An 11,832-nucleotide genomic window follows, 5' to 3' on the forward strand; every position below is an offset into this window, starting at 1 on the left:
GAGCACATCTCTCGGCTACCGCCCGTTACCGTAGCGGTACCGGGAAGCTCGCGACCTCTAAGGAGGTCCCCTCTACAGCTTCCAGTCCGCCGCTTCAGGACCCCGTGTCAGCTGTCTCTCAAACACCAGAGGTCAGCCTCGAGAGGCTGATTCCCTTAGTAGACTTTCTGGCAGCGTGGAAACTTCTGCCGAATGTCTCTCAATGGGTCCTGCGTACTGTAGAAAGAGGGTACCGCATTCAGTTCGGTGCTCCTCCTCCCTGTTTCAGCGGAGTATTTCCCACTATCGTGGGTTCTCAGCAGGCTCTGGTTATGGAACAAGAAGTAAACACTCTTCTGGGGAAGGAGGCCATCGAGGTGGTCCCTCCTCACGAGCAAGAGTCCGGGTTCTACAGCCGGTACTTCATAGTTCCCAAGAAGGATGGGGGCCTCAGGCCCATCTTAGACCTGCGGGTTCTAAATCGGTCAGTCATGCGTCTCAAGTTCAAGATGTTGACTATCAAGCAGGTTGTGTCACAGATTCAGTCCGAGGACTGGTTTGTGACCATAGACCTAAAAGACGCATACTTTCATGTCTCCATCCTTCCTCATCACAGGAAGTTCCTGAGGTTTGCTTTCAGGGGCGAAGCATACCAATATCGGGTTCTTCCCTTCGGCCTTGCACTCTCACCCCGCACTTTCACGAAGTGTGTGGATGCAGCTCTGGCTCCGCTGCGACTCCAGGGCATCCGCATACTCAACTACATCGACGACTGGCTTATTCTGGCCCAGTCCGAACAGTTGGCAGTTCAACATCGAGGTGTTGTTCTGGCACACATGAAAGAGTTGGGGTTAAGACTAAACGCCAAGAAGAGTGTGCTTTCTCCAGCACAGAGGACCACTTATCTTGGTGTAATTTGGGATTCCTCCACGATGCGGGCACGTATGTCCCCCGCTCGTGTAGAGTTGATTCTCAAACAAGTTTCGAGAGTGAAAGAGGGCCGGTCACTCACTGTCAAGCAGTTCCAGAAACTGCTGGGTCTCATGGCAGCTGCGTCCAACGTGATTCCTTTTGGCCTGCTGTACATGAGACCCCTACAGTGGTGGCTCAAAACCAAGGGGTTTTCCCCGAGGGGAAACCCTTTTCGCATGATCAAGGTCACACGGCGATGCTTTCGTGCCTTGGACATGTGGAGAAATCCTTGGTTTTTAAAGCTGGGCCCGGTGTTGGGAGCTCCTTGTCGCCGCGTCACGCTTGCGACGGACGCATCCCTCACCGGTTGGGGAGCAGTCATGAGTGGCCGCTCCACCCACGGTCTTTGGAGGGGCCATCATCTCACATGGCACATCAATTGCCTGGAAATGTTGGCTGTGTTTCAGGCTCTGAGACACTTCCTCCCAGACCTAAGAGGCCACCACGTGTTGGTGCGCACCGACAACACAGCGGTGGTCTCTTATATCAACCACCAAGGAGGTCTGCGTTCACGCCCCTTGTACAAGCTGGCGCACCAGATACTTATGTGGTCCCAGGGGAAACTCCTCTCGCTGAGAGCTGTTCACATCCCTGGGCGTCTAAACACGGGAGCAGACATCCTGTCGAGGCAGGGGCCGAGGCCCGGGGAATGGATGCTTCATCCCTTTGTGGTGAAGCAGATCTGGAAGGTTTTTGGCCAGGCTCAGGTGGACCTCTTCGCGACACAAGAGAATGCGCAATGTCCCCTCTGGTTCTCTCAGAGTCATCCAGCTCCTCTTGGACTAGATGCCATGGTACAGACGTGGCCGAGGCTGCGTCTGTACGCCTTCCCCCCGATTGCTCTGCTCCCGGGAGTTCTGGCAAGAGTGCGCCGGGACGGGGTTCGTCTACTCTTGGTAGCCCCGAACTGGCCGGGTCGAGTTTGGTTCTCGGACCTGATTTCCCTCCTAGACGGGTCCCCCTGGGAGATTCCGGTCAGGAGGGATCTCCTCTCACAGGCGGGAGGTCACATCCTCCACCCCCGCCCGGAGCTGTGGAAATTATGGGTGTGGCCCCTGAGGGGGCACAGCTCATAGCTTCCGGTCTCTCAACCGAGGTTGTTGAGACCATTCTCCAGTCCAGAGCTCCCTCAACGAGGAAACTGTACGCCTTGAAGTGGGGACTCTTCACTTCTTGGTGCGGAGACCGCCAGTTTGACCCAGTTAACTGCCCAGTTGGTACAGTGCTGGAGTTCTTACAGGCCCGTCTCTCCGCCGGGTTGACCCACTCCACCTTGAAGGTTTACGTGGCGGCCATAGCTGCTTACCACGCCCCTCTGGGTGGCACTTCAGTGGGAAGACACCCATTAGTTACACGTTTCCTCCGCGGTGCGCTGAGGTTGAGGCCTCCAGTACGCTCTCGTGTCCCTACGTGGGACCTGGCTGTGGTGCTTGAGGCTCTTTCTAAGCCTCCTTTCGAACCTCTAAAAGAAATCTCGGATCGTCTCCTCACTCTTAAGACCTCCTTCCTTCTAGCTATAACCTCTCTTAAGAGGGTTGGGGACCTTCAAGCCCTCTCAGTGGCTCCCTCGTTCCTCGAGTTTGCGCCGGGTATGGCCAAAGCTTTTCTGTATCCCAGAATGGGATACCTCCCTAAGGTCCCCACCGTTGCACCACAGCCTGTTGTACTGCAGGGGTTTCATCCTCCTCCCTTCCAGGAGTCCGGCCAACAGAAGCTTAACTGTGTGTGTCCAGTGCGAGCACTGGACGCATACGTCCACAGAACTGCCCTGTGGAGGAAGGCTGACCAACTTCTGGTCTGCTACGGCCCTCCGAGGAGAGGCCGACCTGCAACCAAGCCTTCCATAAGCCGGTGGATTGTGGATGCCATTTCCCTTTCATATGAGTCCTCTGGTCTCCCCTCACCATTGGGAGTCAAGGCTCACTCTACTCGCGGTATGTCTGCCTCTAAAGCCTTCCTTTCGGGTCTTTCCATCCAAGATGTCTGCAACGCTGCGGGTTGGTCCACGCCCCTTACTTTCTCCCGTTTCTACGGGCTAGATCTTCCAGCCACTCCTGGCTCCTTTGTCCTCTCGCCCTGATCAGCAGGGACATCCTCAGTATGGCGGCGTGGGCATTCTCGTTCCCAAAGCGTTTCGACGCAGCGTAAGTTCCTGGAAGGGAACGTCTCAGGTTACGTATGTAACCCTAGTTCCCTGAAGGGAACGAGACGCTGCGTCTCGAGGCCATACTTCCGGCATCCCTGCGGCGCTTGCTGTCTCCAGAAAGCTAGCGCTGCTCTCACCGTACGTGCTTTTAAGCTTCCTGGTCGGTGACGTCATCACGTACGTGACGTCTCGCGATTCCTTTGGACTGATTCTACACGTGATTCAGAGCGTGGTCACGCTGGAGGCGTTCCCAAAGCGTTTCGACGCAGCGTCTCGTTCCCTTCAGGGAACTAGGGTTACATACGTAACCTGAGACGTTTTTTGACATACCCTAAATGTATTGACTCGGAATACATAGACTTGGCATGCGCATTGCAGAGATGAGACAAGACAAGCATTAAAGGTTAAAAAGTATATCAATTGTAAATTTGTTTTGAAAATAACCGATCGGTCCACTAGATAATACCCTTCTTTCTAGGCTGGGATCATGTAGAGCCCTTTGAAACTGCGTTTAATCTGCATTTTAGAAGTTCAAACTTGGAGGCACCATACATATCCATTATATGGAGAGAAATTCTGAAATGCTTTCCTCAAAAAACATAGTTTCTTTACGACCGAAGAATGAAAGACATGAATATCTTGGATGACAAGGGAGTGAATACATTATCTGTAAATTTTTGTTCTGGAAGTGAACTAATCCTTTAAGCCATACAAGTCTTAATACCCAGGGTTCCCTTAAAATGTGAAGTGTGTAATTAATTTGATGTTGAAATACTTTACCTTAGCTTAACTATTCAGAAACTACTATAGGTAATGTATTGTTTAACACAGTGTAAACACTGTGTTTTCAAAACATTGCTATTTTCTCTGTTGAGCCTCTTAAACTGCCTGACAACAGCAGCTCTGGCTGAACCAATGGCTTGAGTTGGAGGGCGTGGCTATGTGTTCATTTGACCAATGATAGACAGGGAGTGTGGGGAAACATTTGAAAACAACGATTATTTTTGCAGCTATATTTAATGAAGTGTAGTCGACTTGGCCTTCATGACAGCAGGTTTTGTACATTTTAATGTGAGTAAATAGATTAAACTGCCTGACAACAGCAGCTCTGGGTCAACCAATGGCTTGAGTCGGGAGGCGTGGCTATGTGTTTATTTGACCAATGATAGATGGAGAGTGTCTGGGAAACCTGTTTGAAAACAGTGATTATTTTTGCAGCTACATTTGACGATGTGTAGTCGACTTGGCCTTCATGACAGCAGGTTTTGTACATTTTAATGTGAGTAAATAGTTTCATTTCAGACTTTTAAACTTTTCACCTCAGTCTTTCATCTACTTTTCCTCGTGTTTCACGCTTTATGTTTGCTGGAGAGTTGTACACTGTGTTCTCTCCAATTGATTTGATATTAATTGCTTTTTTGTACGTGCCTTTTTCACCTTTTCTTCTTTCTAAAACCTCCGAGACACAATTTCACACTCTTCTAGCTTGGCGGAAGGGGATAAAACTCCCTAAGGCTCCTGAAGTTTGAACATATTTCACCGCAGACATGAAGAGTCCACACTTAGTGACACAGTTTCGGCCATAATGATGCTAGCTTCTCCGTGCACCGCTAACTTTGATGAGAGAATAACAAACAGCTTGGGGAAAAAGGCACTTTTCTTGGAAGTTCTCATTTGGTAGATGTTGTTTATTTGAGTTTCTCTGGTTTCATTTGTAGTAAGTGGCAGTGAAGTTTAAAATAAAACAACAAGCCATGAGATGACGTGTGGTAATTATTTTAGCATGGATGTCAAATGTGCTTTAAGCCCCATTAACCATGGTAAAATCATGGTAATGCACAGCTTTGAGTGACTTGTTGCGCAATATTATGGTCAATTAATAGTAATGAATTTGAAGTCGTGACTATTTGTTAAAACAAAACAGGTCATTTTTGGTTATAACTGCTAAAACTGCTAATAGAGCTAAGTGAAAATGAAATGAATGCTTTTTTTATAGCTAAAATATTACTCTAGAACTAGATAAAAAAAAGTTTGTCAAACTTTAAGTTGGTTGGAGAAAGTCAGACCAGATAGTTTGACATATTTCTCATTTGGAATATCAGATCTTTCATAATATAGTAAGAATGTTTGTGAATATTAATAATAAAAGGATGTGTCTTACAACTATATTGTGGCTGTGGTGTGTCACATGACAAGCATGACGCGTTGCCGTGGCAACAGTAAGCATGTCACTAATGTTGCTAGCATGATTAGTATGTTACTAGCACGTTAACATGATTAGCGACATATTAACATGTTGCTAGCATGATTAACAAGTTACTAGCATATTGCTAGCATAATTTGCATGCTACTATCATGCTGTTCACATGATTAACAAGTTACTAGCATGTTTCTAGCATGACTAACATGTTGCTAGCATGATTAGCATGTTTCTAGCACGTTTCTAACATAACTAGCATGATTAGCAAGTTAGTTTGAATGTGTTTAAATGTATTAGAAATAGTACATAGAGGGTAAGTTTGATTGAGTCTCAGGGGATTCTGGGAGTTTTGTCAGTTGGAGTTTGAATATTTTTGGCTCATTTGAACATTACCTCAGTGTAAGTCTATGGGATTTTTCCCAGTTTTAATCGTCATTTTTAGGAAAACCGTAGGTCGGATCAGTTAGAAAAGATAAAGCACACCTGGTGAGATCAGTCTGAAGATCTGGGCTGAGTTTGGAGTTTGTTAAAGCTCTAGGAGGAGTTACGATCAGAAATTTTAGTCTCAGATGAAGAATAATAAGTTTAGGCAGTAAGTTGACTTTCTCAAGCCAACCTAATTAGTTTTTTTCTTAATCAGTAATCAATATAAAAACAAGATTTTGTGTGAACATGGTAAATATTGCACATTTTCTTTAAACCAATAGAGAGCTGGATAAATGAATACACTTCTTTGCTAGTCTTAATTAAATTTCTTTTTAATTAAGGTCTGCTTTGACTATTTTCTTTCTTTCTCCTTCTTCAGACCTCACTGATTACCTCCAGAAAGGTAATTAAGTTGGCTGTAAATATCTTTAGCCATGTCCCAACACGCTTCCAATATTTTTGGACATTGATTTTCGTGTCGTGTGTCCTGCCGTAATAGCAAGGAGATCTCGGGTCGGCTGCGCTGTCAAGCGGATATTTCCAGCGGTGGATGGGAATCCAAGCGCTTTGATGGCCTTCTTGCGGCACTCGTGATCCAAGATCAATTGGACAAAGCCGAGAGTGAAGTGGACCCTAAGAGGGCCAAACCAGACGCTGGATGCCACTTAAGGAGAAAAGCAATTGTTGGTATGGCAATGCATTTCATCTGACCTTTGCTCTTTCTAGATGTGGACTGCAGGGACTTAAGTGTCTGATATCTGCTTCCTTTTCCTTCTGTGCACCTTTTGAACCTCTGAGCGGTTTAAGGGATAGTTCACCTAAAAATGAAAATTCTGTCATTATTTACTCACCCTCATGATGTACCAAAACTGATTTATTTTCTTGTGAAACATAAAATTAGAATGTTTAGCCAATTGTTATGCATGTTTTAAAATAAATAAAAATAAATAAATAACAATGTTACTGTTCAATTCTGAAATGTGAAATTGGCCAACATTTCTTTATTATATTATGTTATTTATTATATACAACATTTTACATTATTTATTCTGCCCCATGTTTTTTTCTAAAACAATATAATATTTTAGTGATTTTTTTATTAATATTTCTGTGTAAAAACAAGACATTATAATTCTGATATTATATTACATTATATTATATTATATTATTAAAACCAAAATTGTCATTATTTGCCTACATTTTCATTATTCTTAAATGTTTTATTCTTTCACATTTTTGTGCTTGTTTATTGTAGTAACATGTAAAAATTAACATTTCTGTCAAAAAACAAACAAACAAAACATTCTTATAATTCTGTTTATATTCTAATATATTATTGTTAGTATTGTGTCCTGTTTTGTCATGTTTTCCTAGTGTTTTTCCCCCTGTGTATATTGTAACCAATTTTTTATCATTTACTCAATTTTTTATAATTTTTTTTGTCAATTTTTATGCTTTTGTGGCAGTGATGGTTAAAAATACTAAAAAAAAATAAAAAAAAATAAAAACATGAAAAAAAAAAACATATTAATGTTAAATTCTGAAATGTGAATTTGGCCAAAATGTCTTTTCTTTTATATTCTATTATATTCTATTACTATATTATATTATATTATAAACATTTTTTTCATTATTTACTTACTTTTTATTATTTTTAGTACATTTTTATGTTTTATTTATCACACTGACATAAAAATGAACATTTCTGTCAAACGAACAAAAAAAAAGGAAATAATATTAAACAAAAATAAAACATACATTAACGTTAAATTCTGAAATTGGCCAGAATATTACATTATAATTCTGATATTATTAAAACCAAAATTGTCATTATTTAACTAAATTGTCATTATTCTTAGTAATTTTTTTATGCTTGTTTATTGCAGTAACATTTAAAAATAAACATTTCTGTCAAAAAACAAACAAACCAAACATTACATTATAATTCTGATTATATTATAACAAAATTTTTCATTATTTCTGGTACATTTCTCTAGCCTTTTTAAGTGACAGTTAAAATGAACATTTCTGTCAAACTCTAAATAAATAAATACGAACATAAATACATAACTGTCACAAGGAGGGTCAGAGACGTGCGGATCCATTCGCAGCATTTATTAGAGACAAAACAAACACACAGGGGCGGGCAGAAATCGTAGTCAAAAAAACATGCAGAAAGGTCGGGGCTGGCAGCGAGAATCAAACACGGGAGGGAGTCCAGGAATCAAACACACGGGAAAACAAACACGGGAAGAAACGCTCAGAATTACGACCATGAGGAACAATAAGACTTCGCAAGGAAGCTGTGTGTGTGAGTGGCATATAAGCTGTCCGTGTGATGAGCTGCAGGTGTGTGTGTGTGTGTGTGTGTGTGTGAATGAGCTGCAGGTGTGAGCAGTAATCAGTGCAGTGAGAAACAGGGAGCAGGTGAATGCAGTGATTAGTGCAGTGGCTTGTGGGGAATGAAGTCCATGATGTGTAGTGCAAGAGTTAATGACAGGACGACTCAATTGGTGACAGAGCCCCCCCCAAGGAGCGGCTTCCAGATGCTCTAACCACCTAATGAAACCGGAGGGTGGTGGAGCGGAGGCGGAACAGGGGGAGGGATGGAGGGCCAGGTCCATGTGGGGGTAATGGAGCTATGGACTGAGGCGGAGCCGACGGAGGGAGAAGCCATGGTGGAGGAAGGGTTGGCTCCTCCATGGGGCCGACCGACGGAGGTGGAGCCGGTGGAGCCCGAGGCAGAACCGGAGAGTCGATGGTCCTGGGCGACACAGAGGATCCGGAGGGCCAAGGCGGAACCCAAGGCTCTGGCGACCAAGGCGGAGATGGAGGTCTGGAGGTACGCGGCGGAGCCGGAGCGACAGAGGACCGAGGCTGTGCCCACGGGAGGGAGGAGGTCCACAGAGCTGGTAGGACGGAGTGACGAGGCGCAGCCGGAGGAGTAGAGTCCAGAGGCGAAGGTGGGGCGACGACTGACCAGGGCGGAGCCAGAGGGACGATGGAGCCCGGTGGAGCTGGTGGACCGACGGCTGACAGCGGAGACGAGGGAGCAGAGAGCCGGGGTGGAGCCGCAGGGTCGGAGGGCCGAGGCGGAGTCCAGGACTCTGAGGCTGGAGGCGATGGTGAGGGATCCTCTAGCCAGGGCACCGATGGAGACTGGCAGTCCCACGGCAAGTCCTCTGCACCACAGGTGGGTTGAGGGTGAGCAGAGGGACTGTCAGGAGACAGAGGTGGTGGGACTGGAGCAGTAGGGAGGGTGGGTGGGAAACTCAACAGTCCATAAATGGCCTCCGTGGCCTGAACCGGGCAGACAGGAACCTCAGGACGGCTGGACGGAACCAGCGGAGGCTCTGGAAGGCTGGGCTGAACTGAACCAGCGGAGGCTCTGGAAGGCTGGGCGGAACCAGCGGAGGCTCTGGAAGGCTGGGCGGAACCAGCGGAGGCTCTGGAAGGCTGGGCTGAACCAGCGGAGGCTCTGGAAGGCTGGGCGGAACCAGCGGAGGCTCTGGAAGGCTGGGCGGAACCAGCGGAGGCTCTGGAAGGCCGGGCAGGACCAGCGGAGGGTCTGGGAGGGTAGCCATCTTGTGCAATGGCTCTGGAAGGGTGACCATCTTGAGAGCAGACTCTGGAAGGGCAGCCATTTTGCGAACAGACTCTAGAAGGGAGGCCATCTTGCGTGTAGACTCTGGAAAGGCGGCCATCTTGTGAACTGACTCAGGAAGGGCGGCCATCTTGTGAACAGGCTCTGGACTAGCAGACATCTTGTGCGGTGGCTCAGGGCTAGCAGACATCTTGTGCGGTGGCTCAGGGCTAGCAGACATCTTGTGCTGTGGCTCTAGTTTTGTGCAATTGTCCTCAGTGATATCCACAGTGAAAGAAGAACTGCTCAAAATGAGTGCATAGTCCATAAAGTCCTTTAAACTACAATTGAACCTCCCCTCAGGGAACCATGATTTAATGGGCTCATTCAGTCCAAAACGGAATAACTCCTTAAGCATAACTTCATCATAAAACGGTACTTCCTTGGACAACTCACAAAACTGGTGAACATATTCATCAATGGGTAGATATCCCTGTCGCAGATTAAGTAGCTGGTTGACTGGGTCCATGTTTGCGCTGGTGGTGGGATAAGGCTGCTGGATCCTGGTGCGGCGAAGTCTTCTGTCACAAGGAGGGTCAGAGACGTGCGGATCCATTCGCAGCATTTATTAGAGACAAAACAAACACACAGGGGCAGGCAGAAATCGTAGTCAAAAAAACATGCAGAAAGGTCGGGGCTGGCAGCGAGAATCAAACACGGGAGGGAGTCCAGGAATCAAACACACGGGAAAACAAACACGGGAAGAAACGCTCAGAATTACGACCATGAGGAACGATAAGACTTCGCAAGGAAGCTGTGTGTGTGAGTGGCATATAAGCTGTCCGTGTGATGAGCTGCAGGTGTGTGTGTGTGTGTGTGTGTGTGTGTGTGTGTGTGTATGTGTGTACCTGGTATTCATCACGTTGTGGGGACCAAATGTCCCCACAAGGATAGGAATACCAGTAGATTTTGACCTTGTGGGGACATTTCTCAGGTCCCCATGAGGAAACAGGCTTATAAATCATGCACAATTAGTTTTTTTGAGGAAGTAAAAGTGTGCACAATCTCCTGTGAGGGCTAGGTTTAGGTGTAGGGTAGGTGTAGGGCGATAGAAAATATGGTTTGTACAGTATAAAAACCATTACGCCTATGGAATGTCCCCATAAAACATGTAAACCCAACATGTGTGTGTGTGTGTGTGTGTGTGTGTGTGAATGAGCTGCAGGTGTGAGCAGTGATCAGTGCAGTGAGAAACAGGGAGCAGGTGAATGCAGTGATTAGTGCAGTGGCTTGTGGGGAATGAAGTCCATGATGTGTAGTGCAAGAGTTAATGACAGGACGACTCAATTGGTGACAATAACAGTGTTAATGTTAAATTCTGAAATGTGAAATTGGCCAACATTTATTTATTATATTATTTATTATATACTTAATTTTACATTTTTTACTCTGCCTCATGTTTTTTTCTAAAGCAATCTATATTTTTTAGTGATTTTTTTAAATTAACATATACATGAAATTATAATTCTGATATTATATTATATTATATTATATTATTATAACCATAATTTCCATTGTTTACCCAAATGTTCATTATTTTAAATCATTTTTTATGCTTTTTTATTGTAGTAACATTTAAAAATGAACATTTCTGTCAAAAAACAAACAAACAAACAAACAAACAAACAAACAAAAACATTACGTTATAATTCTGATTATATTATATTATAACCAAGTTTTTATTTCTTTACTGAACTGTTATTTTTAATCAATTTTATGCTTTTTTTTATCACAGTGATGGTTAAAAATGAACATTTCTGTAAAAAAAAAAGAGTTATATTTTTTATATATTATTATATTATATTATTGTAACCATGTTTTTTCATTATTTACTGAACTTTTATTATTTTTAGTACATTTTTATTTTTATTTATTTTATTTTTATTTTTTTTATGAAACGAACAAACGAACACAAAAAAACATACGTTATTGTTAAATTCTGAAATATTAGATTGGCCAAAATGTCTATTATATTATATTATATTATATTATTACCAAAATTTCCATTATTTACTGAAATTTTAATTATTCTTAGTCAATGTTTATGCTTTTTTTATTGCAGTGACAGTTAAAAAGGAACATGTCTGTCCAAAAAAAAAAAATGTTATAATTGTTATATATTATGTTACATTATATTATTATAACCAATTTTTCATTATTTACAGATTTTTTTAATTATTATTTTTAGTATTTTTTTTTATCACAGTGACAGTTGTAAATGTAAATAACCAAAATTACCAAATTGTTTATTATTTACTGAAGTTTTGTATTATTTTTAGTCAATTTTTATGCTTTTTTATTGCAGTGACAGTTATAAATAAAAATTTTGTCCAAAAAAAAAAATAAAATAATTACAAATATATATAAAAAATGTTAATGTTAAATTCTGAAATGTGAAATTGGCCAAAGTTTCATTATATTATAATATAATATAATATAATATAATATAATATAATATAATATAAT

This window comes from Garra rufa, chromosome 24 (genome assembly GCF_049309525.1).
Source record: "Garra rufa chromosome 24, GarRuf1.0, whole genome shotgun sequence".
In the NCBI taxonomy this organism is placed as follows: Eukaryota; Metazoa; Chordata; class Actinopteri; order Cypriniformes; family Cyprinidae; genus Garra; species Garra rufa.